Genomic DNA, 18027 nt, shown 5'->3' on the forward strand with positions numbered 1-18027 from the left:
GAATCCTGACCCTTCTGTGGGGTTCTGGGCTCTGATCCTGGCACCTTCCCTCCCATTCTAGGTGCTGCAATGAGGAACTTCTCGGTTTACAGGGCCTGGCCTTTGTAGAAAGGTTTTTCTCCTTCAGTGGCCCCAAAGGAAATTATCACTCTGCAGGTCAAGATTTTGTTATCATTCAGCACTGGACTTAGCACACTTGGTTATGGATTAAAAAAACATAAAGACGATTGCTGTTTTGGAAGGAAGGGGAGTTACGGCTTGGCATGTGGTTCAGTCTTCATGCTAGGTCAGCCCTAAAAGGCTGACTTTCAGACTGGTAAATGCTGCCAAAATATTTGTGGCAGTTTCTCACATAGTCTGTTGGGTCGTTGGTTTTTTTAAAAGGTTATGGTGAGGTCAGGTCCATTTGTGGTAGGTCTCAAGCCAGACACCCAACCTCCTAAAATTCTACAATTTTGGGGTAAAATACAGCAATGCAATAAAAAGCTGTTTCTTCAGAGCACCAAGCAAGGGTTTTCAGTGGAGTTTAAGGGAGTTTGGTTCCCAGGTCCCACTATTCTAAAATTCATTTGAAAACCCTAGCATGCACACTCCCACCAAAGTTCACGGTACAGCACAGCAAATATGTATTTTATAAGCAAATTGCTCTCTTTTTTTTTACTTGAATTCTAGTACATTAAAATTTTTATTGAAAAGTTGTAGCACTCAGTAACAACTCCTATAAAAACTTGAGTATTTGGAGTCCTTTTCTGTATCATCCCAAAGCCTGGGACTCAAGGCGAGTACAAGGGGCTTGCTGCCCATAGATGCAAAGATCAGCACCCCATTTAAGCACCCCTAATGTGGCAGCCTGGTGTACAAGGGCTACCTGCCACAGCTCTGCAAAGGGGTGTGGAGATCACACAGGTGAGTTTCCCTTTTTTTCTGGTCACCAGCTTCTGTAAAGAAGCGTCGAGCCCAAAGCATGGACAGGAACTGTCAGAGACCATGGGTGTTACACTGCACCTCTCCTTTGGTGCCCCACAACAGCATGCATCACCACAGTCCTGACAAGGCTGTATGGGATGGCCACTGGCCTGGAGAGATACTTTCAAGATCTCAGTAGCTGGAAAGTCCTATGAATTTGTAAATATTTCCAAGTGCTCTTTGCCTGTTTGGCTGGCAGCTGCTCTCATCTATTCTGGCTTATGGAGAGAGACTGTAGTTGCCTCGTGTGGACTTGTTGAGTTGGGGAGGGAGAAAACATTTTAGCCAGAGAGAGGGTTAAGTGATGCTCAAGCATTTACCTCATTTCTTCTTTGATGGAAGTGCTAGAATGTATTAACTCACATCCATTACAGCACAGCAGAAATATTTCCATTGTCACGTCTAAAGGAGTGCTAGCAAGTGTCGTGTTGTGCCACGTATGTGAGAAAATTGCCAGGAGAGCAGACAGCGGACCTTCTGTCCGTTTTATGAGGTCAACGAGACAGTTCTGGCTTCTGGCAAGTACCTAGAGCCCATCACATATACTAAGTGTCACTGCTCTACGAAGAATGATGATAATGTTCACAAAAGCACTCCTATGATGGTAACCATGACAACTTCCATTAAACAAAGTTTTTCACGAAATAGTGTGTTTTACAAGGCAGAAGAAACATTTACTTTCAAGTACCAGTCTTGTACCCACTGGTGTTCAAAGAGGAAGAATTAAACCCCTATGGCAGCAGTAGTAAATATTATAGCAGCTTTTATGTGTAGACTCTTTTGAGGGGAAAAAATGATCTTCTTTTTTTCCTTTTTTCTTTCTTTTTTTTTTCCACCGCAGCTGGTTGTGACAGTAAAACATTTTACTCTGGAAAGCAGCAGCTACACTTAAAACACTGTTGAATCTCCAAGGGAGATTTTATTTCTGAATTGCTTTACCACATTTGTAAAAATCCAGTTTTGAATTACCTGTGGCATAAATTTTTAATCAGGAGATTGATAATCAGCTGGGCTTATTGGGTTTCAATATTTTTATTAAAACTCTTCATTCTGTAGTTGTGGGATTTACCAACTGGCTTTTCAAGCAAATGTCAGGAATGGCTGTTTAATGCATAATCTAAGCCAGGGTAAACATCACAAAGTCGATCACAGAAATAAAACTTAAATAATTTTTGCTAGAAGATGCTTGTTTCTGTTTCCACTTCTGAGATCCATAAACAAGGGTAGCTTTACTGCTGCAGAGGGAAATGGCAAAGTCCCATTTACACTGGCTGGTGTTGCAGGAGCTCCTGTGTCCAGTGGCTGTGTCTTACTGGCTGTACAGACTTTCTTTCCCCTCCCTCATTAGGCTGAGGCTATAACCACTCCTTTTACTGGTGTGGTGGGAGAAGGAATGTTAAAATATCCCTTCTCTCACACTGGAAGCAGCCTTATATGCACGATGCCTCTGCCTGTGCTGAGAATATTGTGAGGCAGTGATGCCAAGAATGTTTTCTTCAGAGGTATCATTTCTGGTCATCAGCGTGGGGAGAGGGAGAAGGGAGGGAGAAATCCTGCTTGATATAAATGTCAGCTTCTGTTAAAATTTGGCAAGGAATGAAGCATCAATGGGACTTAAAAGGAGGAGAAACACTGTCCAAGGTATGGGCCAGGCACTTTTCTAAGGTTCTCTCACAGCAGGCAGATCACTGAGCAGATGTAAAGCATCCCAGAGGCCAAACAGTTTTCTGGCTGATCCATTTGTACAAAGGGTGGACTTTTCTGAGAGATGATGGATCAAATTAAAGGTCTCAACCAAACCCGCAAATTGCATCCAATGACCTGAAGAACTGGGGTGTCTCATGCTTTTGTTAACATCAGTGCTCCTCAGCAGCTAATACGCTACTAAATTGAGGCTGCAGAGATTTTATCCTTCTCTCCTGTCCGTAACCACGCAGGTACACCTCCTCGTCTCCAAACTACCTGGAGAATTTCAAGGAGATGGTCTGACTGAAAACCAGCCCAGCAAGAGAAAAAAGTGGCTCATCTTCAGCCAAATTATTTTCCTGAGGAGACTCACCTTCTGCTTGCACAAAGGCCAGAGACAAGACAACAAGGAGGGACTGGACAGCCAGTATTGCATGGCTCCTCCAGGGAAGGATTGGCTCATTTTGACTCCAGCTGCTTCTCTCAAACTGCACTGAAAGTGTTGCAGAAGTGTAACTGGGCTATATAAAAGCATTGAGGGCAGAAACTTGGACCAGAATCCATTAGCAGCAAGGATTATCAGGAAAACATTAGGACACTATTTCTTTGGTCTACAAGCTTTAACTGAAAATTACATAACTTCTTTTGGCTTGCATAAATCAACTTAAAAAAAATAGCTTTGATGTTTAAGAAGCCCAGACATATAATAGCTGTTTTTGGTATTTTGTAAGAAGTTCATAAAATGGCTTAAGACTATTAGTATTTGTTGCTGTAAACTCATACCGTAGCTTGGAAGCCATCTGCTTATCTCCTTGGTTTATTGCCACCCTTCCACCTTAGAGTTTTGGATGGCTGCCCATCACTGGAGTGTTTGAATGCCTTCCCTTAGAATAACTGTGCCTCCAGGAACCCCTGGCTGCTCTTCAACCTTCTTTTATTAGAGACTATAAGAATAGTTGTACGAGGTCATGTCCAAGACCCATCTAGCCCAGTATCTGTCTCATTCAGTGGCCAAAAGCAGACGTTTTAGAAAAGCATAATGACAATGCACATTTTTACTGATACCTTGCTGATCTATCTGGAGATGCAACATCGATATTTAAGAAGACCAGGGATCAGAAGAACCTGCACACTGGATCAAAGCAGGGCTTTGCTTTTCCCACCCTCTTATCTAGTTTTGGTAACAGTTTGACTATTAGAATACATGGCCGATTTTGTGTGCGCTTCATTTTGTGAGTGTTTCATTAAGATAAAAATATCTTAATGAAACAGGAAAGCTGTCTTGACAGCAGTTATGCTCTAAATTAATTTTCTTTAGAAAATGTCCAATGTCCAACTCTTGAAGTTGCTAATTGCATCCATAAGCTTCAAGCTATGTGATGCACAGACCAAAGCCCAGCTGCTCACAAGCGTGAAGAAACCAAGCTGCTGGTGGTGGGTGCACTGCAGTAGGAAGTCTCACGTCCCAGGAGAATGCAGGACCACAGCAGCCACCAGGTCACCGCGTGCTATAGCCATCGCAGTGTCTGGAGGACAGAGACAGATAAGGTGCTTAACTGCATTTGCTGGGAAGTGCAAGTGAGAAAGCAGTCTTCAGACTTTAAAAGCCCTCTGGCTCTCAAAGATGAAGGAAAAATGCCTAACTGTTGTTGTATGCACTGTTCTATCTGCTATAACAGATTTCTTGGGAAAACAGTTACTTCCACGGCCTAACAGGTAAAATACCCGTAGGCTGAACCTGGAAATTATTGTGCAATTGAAAGTGTTTGCTCTACTAGGCAGGATCAGCTTTTGCAAGACAGATGGAAATAAAACAGGGAAATTTCTTTCTTAGCTTACTCTTTTTCTTACTCTTACTGTTGATTACAGGTTTTTTCCCTGAGTTGGGCTCACTAGCTCACTAGCAAATATATCCTTGACTGATCTTTAGGAGAGCTGAAGTGGGCAGGAAAGGGACAACTTGAGGAAGAGGATTCCAAGAGCTATTCTCAAGGCACCTAACATGTAGCAGCTGAAAGAAAGAAAATAACACGTGCAAGACACTCTTAATCCAAATCCCAGTAATGGAGTTACATGATAGGCTGCAGCCTCTTGCCTCTTAATTTATAAAGGATCAAGTGGTATTAGAGCCAGTCAGTCATGCATCATAAAGTGCTCATCACAGCACGTCAGCATGTAAAAAAAAAAAGCAACTCCACATAGAATGGGGAATAAAATCATCATCTTTCCTTTAACTAACCATTCAAGGAAAAGCTGATCATCACGCTCTTGTCTGTGAGTGAGGAATGTTGTTTATGCTCGAAGAAATGGTGTGTGACTTCCATAAAGTGATTTAGACATGGATTCTGGGCTAAACAGAAATGCATGAAAACAATGAAACAGTAACCTTCATTGTCTGAAAATGTACTGTTAATCTTAACACTAAAGCAACGCTGTTCCTTATTTTGAATCTACTCAGTAAAAGGCACTAATAATTAAAATGTTAAATTTCATTTTGAACATATGCATCCTTTATACCCTCATACATATGTGTGTATGTTGGCATTTCTGGGACTATTTACTGTGGCCTATTACTGCGTAGTATTTTATAGAACTGCATTGTGTTTTTTGGATAAACACATAGGACAATATTCTGTATTTGCAAGACCGATCTTATAAATAGCTATTTTCCATGATAATGTTACAGCTGTGAGTGCAACAAAAAAAAAAACCCTTAAGAAATATTTAAGAGCCAAAAAAAATGTATTTGGGCAAAAAACTTGTAAAAATTTCATTCCAAGTCTGTCAAAGGAAGAAACAAAATACATGATTTTAAAGCACTTGCCTTTGTTCAAAGAACGTGAAAAGTTTTACTAGTTACTTCTGCTTGCCCAGAAGTTGCTCCCTTAACTGCTCTCCAGAAGCTCTGTGGCTGGAGTTATAATTCAGATGCCAAGTTTTTTTCACTTGGGATTTATCAAATAAAATCTGATGCTACATTTCGACAATATGTTTTAAGCCTATCCATTCAGTTTTAGGTATTTACATCTGTGTTTAGGTTCCCAGGTGAAAATCACAAGATTTCCAGAGCTTACTGTCCATTGGCAATGCAGATACTCAGCATTCTTTAAAAACTGTGTCTCTTATTGCTCTGAATAAGATCCATTAGTTCAAATTTATGTTGCAGAGGATAAAGAAGGTCTAAAGCATGTAAGAAAGGATGGAATGATTATAAGAAATGTGCAGAGGATCTTCTTAACCCATCTAAGGTTAAAACATCCCTTCATTTTGCTCCCATTTTCATATAAATTAACATTTTTTTGACCTTTCTTTTTCTTCTCATTTCCCTAAGGAGATTATTTTTCTAGAGGTATTTTTTCTTTTTCTTTTTTTTTTTTTTTTTTTCCTTTTTCTGCCTTTTTCACTGCTGCAGTTTAACCTTCTTAAGCTCATTTTCAGGGTCCCTGGTTCTTGTTGTTGTTGTTGTTGTTCTTCTTCTTCTTCTTCCTCTTCCTCCTCCTTCTCTTCCTCCTCCTCCTCCTGCTCCTCCTCTACTTCTTTTCCTCAAAAATCCACTCTTCTTCATAGTGCTCCCAAGAACCCACAGTGAAAATGCCTCTTCCTGTGAGTTCCAGCATCTTCCTATTGTCCTTAGACAGTCAGATGAAGTTTGGAGAATACTCAGTCAAGGCAGTGCAGGAACAGAGAAAAATCTGTTATAAACATGGGCTGTATAATCTCTTTCCAGTCTCACTCTTCAGGAGTCTGTGTTGAATGTACAAGGAGAAAGACAGATTTTTGCCAGGCAGATTTGTCACAAGCTCAGAGTAAAAGCACAGGATAGTGGAAATGTCTCCAGTTGGTGAAAAGATCAAAGGGAGTGATTTGTTTGAAAGAAAATTTTGAAAGATAAAAACAAAGATTGTCTGTGCATGAATATTGGGGGCAGTTCCTTGTGTGAAAACCTGTGTGCAGCTTCATTTTGTATGCCAGGAGAACACTAAACAGGTATCGGACAGAATGAATTTCTCTTAATTTTAGGCACTCTTGAGCACTGTTTGGTGAGAAGTTTAGGTGACCTAGTCAACTGCCTTCCTTAGTCACTGAAAAAAAACAGGCATCCTCTGGTGATTCACATCACATGGGGTTTTTCTACATTGTTAGGGAAGAAGCCTACACGTGGGTGGCAGGGAAACTGTGTCCAGGCTAATAACAGTATTTTCCTATGTAGACAGATGCCTACAAATTCCTCATTCTTGAAGGAGCTTTATGACACTAACTAATAAACCGTAGTTAATGTAACTCTCTTAGCTTGCTGGTTATTTCTGCCAGGCAAATATTTCTTGTGGGATAAGATCATTTATCTGGGGTAGAAAAGTTTCCTTTAGTAACTATTAGAGTTACTGTGGTTGCTGTATCGTGAGATCAGCCACATGAAGAAAATGTTTATTGGATTGTTTGAGTGATTGCTTCCTTTCTTGCATTTTTGGCAAAGCTTTTGGGCACTGGAAGAAGTAAATGGACCAAAAAAGTTTTATTCACCTCCCCACCCACACTGTCAGCCATGATTATATCAGCCATGATACAATACCACATGTTTAAACATTCTGTAAGTAAGGAAGAATTTTAATGGGTGATAATGGTGCGAGCTTATGGTATAGTTTGTGACTAATTTTGCAATGACTGTGGAAAGGGTATTAGATGGCTCAGGGAAGTGAGAGTGGGTGCTGGATCATTTCACCAGCCAACAACAGAATAAAATACCAGTGGTTTACAGTCTGATAACTACACAGTGATTTATCTGCTGTAGGTTCCTCTTCCAGTGCAAGTGATAGAAGGCCACAGTCATATCTAACCACCCTGAAGGGGAGGCAAAAGGCTGGATACGCAGGGAGGCCAGCACAGCAGGTATCTGGATAAAGCAAGGCCTTGCCAGGGCACTGAGAAGATCCTGGGGTTTGCTGAGGTATATGACTAATGTTTACACAGTGCTATGACGATATGAAGTGCTGTAAGGATGTTGTCTTCGTTGTTTTGCATGCGTTAGTAAATATAAAGGGCAATGAGTCCTGCTGGTAATCTGATCTCTTTATTAGCTAAGCACAAGCTCTACTTTCAACAGCATCCTCCGCAGCAGAGTATTTATTTAGTCTATAGTAGAGAGACACTGCTATTTGCTTTTCTCACTATTTGTACAGATCTGGTTATAAGAGGAAACTTTCCCATGTTATTCATTGCATTGCTTTTTGAACTATTTATAGGGCTGTTCCTCAGTTCCAGCATGGATTTCCTTTCTATCTCCATGCAGCTAAGAAATGCACTAGGAGTAGCCCTAGAGCCTCTGCATCACAATCTAGCAAAAAGCCCTTGCACAGAAAGGACTTTCCCGGATTTTGAACACCCTGCCAAGGGGACAGGGGTATTGCTGAAGCAGTTCCAGTAAGGCCCTTGCCCACAGGCTGCCTGCCTCCTCTGTCCATCTCACCGTGCTGCCCTGGGGATGTGGTGCCACAGGACCAGGGCTGTGCTCCCACCTGGCCTCCAACATAACAGAGATTTTTGGAGAATACTTGCAGGCTGAAGATTTGTAGGTCCAACTGCTGAAGTTGAGGTGCCCAGGCTAGGAAATTTCTCTCTCTGGGCTTCCTTTAAAGTCAGTGAGGATAAGTACTCTGCGCTGGTGCGGCCTCACCTCGAGTACTGTGTGCAGTTCTGGGCACCACAGTATAAAAAGGACATGAAACTGTTGGAGAGTGTCCAGAGGAGGGCTACGAAGATGGTGAAAGGCCTGGAGGGGAAGACGTACGAAGAATGGCTGAGGTCACTGAGCCTGTTCAGCCTGGAGAAGAGGAGGCTGAGGGGAGACCTCATCACAGTCTACAACTTCCTCGTAAGGGGGTGTCGAGAGGCAGGAGACCTTTTCTCCATTAACACCAGTGACAGGACCCGCGGGAACGGGGTTAAGCTGAGGCAGGGGAAATTTAGGCTTGACATCAGGAGGGGGTTCTTCACAGAGAGGGTGGTTGCACACTGGAACAGGCTCCCCAGGGAAGTGGTCACTGCACCGAGCCTGTCTGAATTTAAGAAGAGATTGGACTGTGCACTTAGTCACATGGTCTGAACTTTTAGGTAGACCTGTGCGGTGTCAAGAGTTGGACTTGATGATCCTTAAGGGTCCCTTCCAACTCAGGATATTCTATGATTCTATGATAAGTAGGTGCTCTGAATTAACACAAAATTACTTTGCTCCTTTCCACTTACTATGATGAACATTTTTTTTTTGCAAAAAGATGAGTTCTTCACCTAATTTCATTGCTTGGAGACAGTGAAATTAGCAATGCATTTGTGTAATTGCAAGGCAGACTTCTTCCTGTGGTAGTGCAGCCTAGCAAGCAGCTCAGCATCACCCAGCTCCTCGCTCAAATCTTCCCATGTGGAATGGGGGAAACATCGGTAAGATAAAAGTGCGAGAACTCCTGGGTTGAGATAAGGACAGTTCACTAGGGAAAGCAAAAACTGTGTGCACAAGTAAAGCAGAATGAGGAATTAATTCGCTGCTTCCCATTGGCAAGTAGGTTTTCAGCTACTCCCAGCAAAGCAGGGCACAGCACACATTTATTGGGAAGACAAAAGCCATCACTCCCCCTTTACTCCTTCTCCCTCCCCATTTCTTATTGCTGAGCATACTGCCACATGCTATGGGACATCTCCTTGGCCAGTTTGGGCCACCTGTCCTGGTTGTGTCCCCTCGTGGCTCCTGGTGCCTCCCAGGCTCCCCGCAGGCAGGGCAGCATGAGGAGCACAACCATCCTGGCTCTGTGCGAGCCCTGCTCTGCTGCAACCAAACATCACTGGGTTATCAGCAGTGTTTTCATCACGAATCCCAAACACAGCGTTGTGTGAGCATCTACCAAGAAAATGAACTCCATCCCAGCCAAAACCATGGCACTTACCTTGAACCATAAAATTGTTGTCATTAAGACCTCAATAGCAATGACCAAAGAAGCTGTTTGATCAAATGCTCTCTGTATTACTTTTACATACTATTGCTGTATAATCTTTTGCGTATCTTCATGGGTCACAGATCAGTTCCAGCACAGTAGCCAGGGTGGACAGAAAGGAGTTGCAAAGAAGGGAAATGTTGAGTGATGAGATGCTACTTGTGTTTATCTGAATTACGTTTTACAATAAAATCTCTAGAGTTGGCATGCTTCAGGACTCCTGGAAGCACTCAGTTTACAGTTAAACTCTCCAGCAACTCAAGGGCTCTTTTATAAGGAAATCTCTCTTTAAAGGATGGATTCCTTTTTCCACTTTCTACATGGATGCAAGAGGAGAAAGGGACTGCTTGGAGATCATCTGAAATCCCCTCTAGCTTTTTCCACTTATTGTCAGCCCAGGCCTGTGTGCTGAAAACTACCAAGTGCTTCCTTTCCCACTCCACAATTAAATGTCCTTAATGCAATCTGGTGCTGGTGGAGGTCCATGTGTGTGGAAGGGAGACATCAAGAGGGATGTCTACATGGGGGCATGGAGCACAGTACTGAGATTCCCCAGGCATGCAGACTTGCCCGTTCAAGTCCCAAATCACACTGACTGAATTCACCTAGACAAGGGACGTGAAAATGGGTGTAGTGCCATGGGATCGCAGACTGCTTTCGGATGTGATCTGTATTGTATCCAGATAGCTTCCTTCCACCTCCGCAGTACATCTGTTGTAGAAGGGGTGTATAGATGTGACATCAAACATGACAGCTTTTTGGGGAACAGGAAGGATGAGAAAGTGCTTGGAGACAAATTCAGTCAGCAGGGCAGGACAGAGCTCTGCAGGCTTGCCATTGAGATCACACACTTGAAGAATGAGTGAAATAAGCCATTACATAGCAAGAACAATGGCCAAGGAGGATGGTATACCATTCATTCCAGTACTGACTTTGTACAGCTAACCTAAAAGACAGCTTGGAAGCAGGCTGTTAGAAACTAGGAAAAAAAAAAAAAAAAAAGAACTCTGAAAAAATGGAGACAAGGAGCAGAAAGAAAATGGGAAGAAAACTCCTACACCTAGGATGAGTGCCACAAGAAGTTTCACACATTAGGGACTTTTCTGGGTATGTGCAAGTCAATTGGGATGAGTTCTCACTTCCAGGGAGACCTCATTCTGATGCCTCCGTATGTTCTCATTCTTCTACTTATGTAAAGCCTGCAGAGTGTGGCAGTTCACATCTTTCGTTAGACCAAGTTCTCTTTTTTTCTTTCTTTAATTTTTTTTTTTTAAAGAAATATATATATATATATGTATGTATGTATGTATGTATGTATTTGTGAAAAGTTCTCTGTCCTCATCCAGAAAAACCTATTGAAATTTCTATGAATTGGGAGTACTTTGTAGGACAGATGCCTATGATCATGAAAATGCGAGGAGTGACTGACAGTTTTTATTTCCAGAAAGATGCCTCTAGCCATTGTTGTCATTGCTGTTCTTTTCTCTTTGACAACAAGGGCAAATACAGTCCTTGGTCTAGCTCCTGGGCACAGAGCAGTCTTCCTGAATCAGCACCCTCCAGTGGCTTCATGCCATTAAACTAATTGTATAAGACGTTGGAACCAGTGCAAATTTCTCAGCCTTTGACTTATATTTTTGATGGGTAAATGTATATTAAACTGTGTAAAATTGAGCAATCTAATTTTATTTTTTTTTTTTCTTTTTTTTTTTTCTGTGGGCAACCTTATTAGTAATTAGATTAAGGGACAGATTGTGAATCTACTGAATATGGTGAATATCTTTAGGCAGCAGCTGGCTCATTAATGGCAGAAAATATTTTAGCAGTTTGACCATAAAATGAATGTTCACATGACTGTGTTATAACTATCTATTAAAATAAAACTCAATTTGAATAGTAATTCAAATTTTAGCCATCAGACTGGCATTCTTGCCTCTTCCCATACACTGTGCTCCACTTTGTTTATTTTCCACTGACAAAATCACAGGAGTCTGCAAATCACAAAAATTGAAAATGGTTAGTAGTACAAAAGGTAGATATTTATTATTTACAGTTCTACATTCAATAAACACTGGCTGTTCCACAGAAGACAATGATGAAATACTGACATCATTCTGCATTCCACGTTGATCCCATTATCTATGAGACTTCTGTTTCTTTTCTCCAAATAGATTTCATGTTCGATGGCACTTCTTAAAGCGACACTGGCAACCTGAAATGTGTTTGGTTTCAGAAGTGAATTCACAGTATTCTCAGATAATAGAGTCCTGCCAATTGGTGTTTTTATTGTCTTGTTTATTTTTGGTTTCAACTATAGCACCTTCTCTTCCTCATTACCATGTGAAAGATAGATACAGACTAAATATTGTTAGTTCAGGCTATTGTCCTGTAATGCTGAAGTTGAGGAGATCTTAGCCAGAAACTCCAGCTGGTGCAGGACCACACCCTAACCCATACAGCATATGACAGTATATTCCACAAGGAGTGTAGAGGAACAAAATGCACAAAGAAACCGTGCCCAAGCCCAAGATTTTCCATCCCTTTCAATTAAAATAATCTCCAGTGTTACTTGTGGTAACCAAACAAACAGTTTTCCAGGAAAAGTATTTTTTTTACAATCTATTTTTAAAGTTCAAACGTACTACATTTAGACATTAAGTGGTTTGTACCACTGAGATAACGTGTGTAGTGTGGACTACCTCACAAATGAGGTATTTTCCTTTTTGTAATTATTAGTATCGCTTATTACAATGGATTGCTTCACAGCCACGGTACATATTCCCCTTACTGCCCCAGTCCACAGAAAGGACACCCAATAAAACCAAGCACGACTATGAAATATCGACTCAAATGAAGAGAATGGATTTATGACAGCTAGAATAATGAGACCACAACCCTAACCCCAAGTTAAATCCAAGAAAGAAGAACTGTTTGTGAAGCCCTTTAGAGTGTTGGCTTTGCTGTCTTTGTTACATACAAATCATTTTCAAATGGCAGTGTGAAATTCCCAGGTATGTTATGAAGAAAACAAATCTATAGATGTTTTCTTTCCTAATCTGTAATGATCTGCACTAGTGTTAACCAAATCCTTGACTAGAATAAATGTGTGTGAATCCATTGAATTAGCTTGTCTATATCAGCTCAGGGCCTTGACTCTAAGAGCTGGTTGAAGTGGGTCCAAGGCACCATGGAATCATGACTAGCCTGTGGCTGTCCACACTGGTTATGTGCTTTTCATCACTTTTAACTGGTATTAAATAGCACTCCATCAAACAATGCCTGTCACAAGTTGGGTGACACAACAGGCTAGAGATCTTTCCAGTTGGCATTAAGGACAAAGCCAGGCATTCTGGGGTAAAAGGAGAATTTATTCAGATAGGCATAATCCATTGCATGTTGGTTGGCCTCACAGGCAGCAGTTAGACCTTTGACTGTACCTGCATACGTGTAGTCTCACATGCCACTGATTTGGCATGCAAACCATTTAATCTAAACTGTTCTGTAATGTAATGGCACTACAGAAATAATAATTGTAGTATTGAGTGTCAGAATAACCATAGAGATAACCATGTGGATTACACAAGAGTTTTTCATTTTTATTCAAAAACTAATCAAAGAACAAAAAGTGAGGAACACCCCTCTGCCCCCAGCTCTTTCTCTAGGCTTATAAAAGTAAGAACTAAAGATGCATGAACATCAAAAACTCAGGTTTTCTGAGCAGATTTCCATAAACTGTATTTTCTGTTTGCTTTGTCTAAACATTGAAGTGAATTTGTTGTTTGCTAAAGCAATAGAGTTCTCAGCATCTGCTTTGGCTCTCAGGAGTAAAAATATCTCCCATTGATTTAATTGATAATGGCTAACAGCCAACATGAGTTTTCTTCAAAAGCGAATTCTGAGTTCATAATCACTAGTATTCAGCAGCTCATATCCCACCACTAATAGCTACTTGCCAGGCAGCAAATGATCCCCTGAGAGCCGTATGTCCTAAACACCTTGAATTCTGAACATAAAAGTTCACAATGAACTGCTTGGAAATAAGATATATAAACTATCCATCCACAGGAGGTATTTGGTGAGTAATTTCTTATGTCAAACAACAATTGAAAGCTCGCTTTTCATTCACGTGGTGCTTGCAACCAGAAATGTTGTAGGAAACTCAGAATATATTTCCATCAATGATGTTATCAGGAGTGTTGGGAGCCAAGTCGTGTGCTGGGGAGCTTTGTGTTGTTGAAGGACGCAGCCTTTAAGAGGCTTTGCAGCCTCATATATATACCACTGGTGACTACCTCCTGTGTTGAGACTGACACCAGTGACCCCATTCCTTTCCCTTTGCTTGTCCATGGCTAGTCTCAATATTTTAATAAAGATTTACATAGCCCTGGTAGTCTGTACAGTTTTATCTGAGATACCTGGGAGGTTTATGCACTTTTATACTTCTATGTAAGAATCAGTGAGCTACAGAAATGTCTGAACCCAGCTAATTATTACTTGCATATCTAACTGAGTGTAGATAAACTGTTCATCTGGAAACTCGGATATACAATTAAATGGTCAGGAATCTCACAGAATAACTCCGGAGGTCAAGGCTTCCATCTAGTGGTAAAATCTAAAGGTGCAAAAGTAGCTGTTCTAGGGAACGAGGACTGGTGAGGTCCTTGCAAACACCCAGATAAGCATACAGACCGAGTAGCATATGGGAGAAAAGCAAGAAAATAAAAGGAGGAAAAACTAAAAAAAGCAACCAGGCAACCTACTACGTCGCTGAGGTTCAGAAGGAGGTGCGTAGATCAGGCAGGAAGGGAATATAGGTCACTGGAGTGGGCATTGCCTTTTATTTAAAAGCAGGCATGATATTCTGAATAAATATTGGCTGTAGGATGCACTGAATGAGCCCTAACTGTGAAACATTGCATCAGGCATGGCAGAAAGCAAAGGCTGATCTCTGTATGTTAATCTGTATTTTCAGATTTCTTTTTCAGAAGAAAAAAAATGTGACTGTCATAGAGGGTGAGAAGAATGACATTTTCCAGGTTGAGGTCATCCTGCCAAAAGCTCTTGATAATCTTTTTCCCCTCACACGGTTTAGAGCTGTAATCTGGCTCATAATTACTTCTGCAAGGATATGCCAAAGAGATGGAACAAATAGAGCCTTTCTTGGAAACTGCAATGACTTCATAGGCTGCGCTGCAACACGCAGTGAACTCCATAACAAAAGAGGTTTTTGACCTTGCAGAGACTGCTTGTGCAATATTAGCCGGCCTCTTTCGCCCTGCTCATTGCCTCCCCCAAACAAACAATCAAAATAAAACAAACAAGCCACAGCAGTACAATTCTTGATATCCACGGGCACACATCCAGACATGCTGTGCAGGAATCTGAGTGCATATTTCATAAGCACATCAATAGCCATAACCATATTCACTAGGCAAAAAATGAGAAACATTGACACTTTGTGATAAAAGATAGTGTTCTGCACAGTGTTGAAGTCTATACAAGGTGAACAGACCTGAAATAAATTGAAATATCAACTCAGTTCCTGCTGCTTCATGTATTAAAACAATTGGATTTCTCTGTATGCAGGAAGAATTATGGATGGTTGATCTCAGCTCATTATTTCCACTGCAGGAAATTCTTCAGGATGTTCCAGTTGTACCTGCTTAATTCTAGTGAATGTATAAAAGATCCACCACAAAGTCCTTGCTGACAGTGTTTTGATTCAGAAATACAGTGATCTTTGCTTTCTGCCAGCACTGACCCCCATCTGCTCTGCTATTCTGTCCTGTACACTTATGTGATTACCATAGCTTCTTGGAGGTGCTTTTTATTAATAGCAGTTTTAGAAAAATTCACAAGAGGAAAGCTGGTTACCTCAGTCCTTTCCATTCTGGTGGTTCCTTTCTGTTGGTGCTGATACCCAGACTAGATGCCTGCAAGACTCAGCTGTTTCAGCTCATCTGAGTTACTCAACTATTTCCTTCCATTTAAGTTTCCCTAGCCTTATGCCTGACCTGGTTATCTCAAATTAAAAAAATATTTAGAATCTCCATATTTTGCTCATCTTGGGGTCACAGTGTTGGGCCTTATTTCAAGGTATAGGCATGAATCTCCATGTTCCTTTACTTGCAGACTTTGCAATTTTCATAGAATCATTGAATTATAGCATGGGTTGGATTGGCAGGGACCTTAAAGATCATCTAATTTTAATGAGTAGCTTAGGCTGGAAAGCATCATTCGGCTTTGCAGATTACTGTAAACACCTGCTAAGCTGCAAACCCAGTTCAATATATATGCTTACCAGCATCTATGCCTCTTTTTGGCTTTCTGACCTGATTGAAATCTCAAACAAGTACCTTTCTTGAGCCTTTTCAGGTTGCTTAAAAACATGAGTAGATAGAGGTTTAGATATTTTTGTCTTACTTCCTCTGTTTTTTACTAGTGAGCCACCTCAGAGCTTCCTAGCTTATCAATCCACTTTAAGCAACATCTACTCAAGGGACACCTCAAGCATCCACTTCGTATTGCCAAGGGGCTTTGTGTAATGTTTTTGAATCCAGGTATTCCAGCAGCTCTATGCCTTGTCCACCAGCCTGGTGGTGGATCTCTTTACAACTTCTGTGCAGCTACTGCTTTTTTCTTCATATTTAGATTCCACATAGTGGGTTAATTATTGTGGAAGACAAGTGATTGATTGAAAATCCCTGGGAGGATGTAAATGAGTTATCTTTGCCCCTGTAAACAGCCACAGCTCTGAGGAGTGTGATTTGACTGTTCACTGTGGGTATAGGAAATGCTTTCTGAGGTTTAGCTTGAATGTGGCAGGTGAGACTGGATAGCCACTTCTTCCTCTCCTTTCCTCACCTTTCTGCTGTGCTTCACTGCATACAGACTGGCAGGGCTGTTTACAAGGGTAGTGGGAAGCCAGGTGAGAAATAAGCAGGCAGAAGATCAAACTAGCCAAGGAGAAATAGAAACAGTATTTCCAGTCAAAAATGGCAAATAAGCAAGAGCAATGTGGAATCTTAATTCTCCTGCTGCTTTACTAAGCACTCAGGGAGAGGCAAAAAAACACGCTGCTCTTGCCAGTCCTAGAAAATAATCATCCTCCTGGATATTTTGGTTGTTCCATTTAGAGGGAACAGCTTGCTCCCAGTAAAACCTTTTCTGGCCCAATGGTGTATGGAGCGACAGCAACGTTTTTTAGAGCAGACAGATGGCAGTGTGCACTCCCAGTCGTGGTGGTGCTGCAGGACTCAGTTCTTGTAGGGTGTCATTGCAAGTTTAGCTGGCTTTGTGCGCTGAGAGGGTCCTGACTGTCTCCTTGTATTTGTTAGCATGACCAGAGCTGCACAAGTTAGAAACTGTTTTTGCAGATGCTGAATGGACCACACTAAGAATTATGGTTAAGGAATATAAAGTAAAGAGAATAATTCCTTTTTATTAATTAAGTCATGTCAGCAGGGACAGGATCAGGGCATTGTGTGTTAGACCACATCATATACAGATATATATATTTTTTTTCTCCCCAGAGATCTTGTGGTCCGAGCAGAAAAATAGTTAATATTCTCAAAAATACTACTGAGAAGTGCTCAAGATGTATTTCTTCTATTTCTTTCTATCCTCCCTAGTGTTCGTATACTATCTTCCTTGTACTAAGTCCCCCTTTCTAAGATCACTCAGTCAAAGTGTTCCTTTTTTGCTGCTCTGGTTTAAGTCGTCTTTACCCTGATTCATTGGACTAGCAGAGTAGGGAGGAGATAGAAACATGAATCCAAGGGTGTCTACAAAAGAGTCTACGAGTATCCTGTGTGAACCTTACGCAAAGATGACTGATATGGTCTGGCTAACCAAAAGATTCAGACTGCCCCCTGTCACAAATACTCCGATGGGCTTCCTTTTGTGGGAAGGAATAATAGTGTATTAGAGTTTAATTGGAATGAGAAACAGATGATCCAGTTAAAGATCAAGACAGGTCATTTAAATGTTTGTCTTCTATAAACTAATTTGAAGAACTATTGCTTACAACATCCATTCTTCTTTGAGCTATCATGAATGAATCTTAACTATTTATCATCCTTTCCTGGCAAAGACTTTATCAATGGGTGATGGATGTGACGGGCAGCAAGCTAGACATCACAATAACTCTTCAGCCATCTTTGGGACAAAAGACTCAAGAGGCGAGAGAATAACTAATTCAACAAAGACTAACAAAGCTTAGAAAGTTCCTAACAATGTTTCTCCTAAAAGGACATGAATTCTCCCAATGAAACAAGCAAGGACAACTGGTTGTCCCTTGACCCTGTGTGACAGAAGACAAGACAAAGTTCCCTTGTCAAGCTTGTCACAGAGATGGAGTTTTTAATGACAGCAGGGTTATTTGAGGAAACAAAGG

Source organism: Netta rufina (genome assembly GCF_964035555.1).
Source record: "Netta rufina genome assembly, chromosome: 1".
NCBI classification, from domain to species: domain Eukaryota; kingdom Metazoa; phylum Chordata; class Aves; order Anseriformes; family Anatidae; genus Netta; species Netta rufina.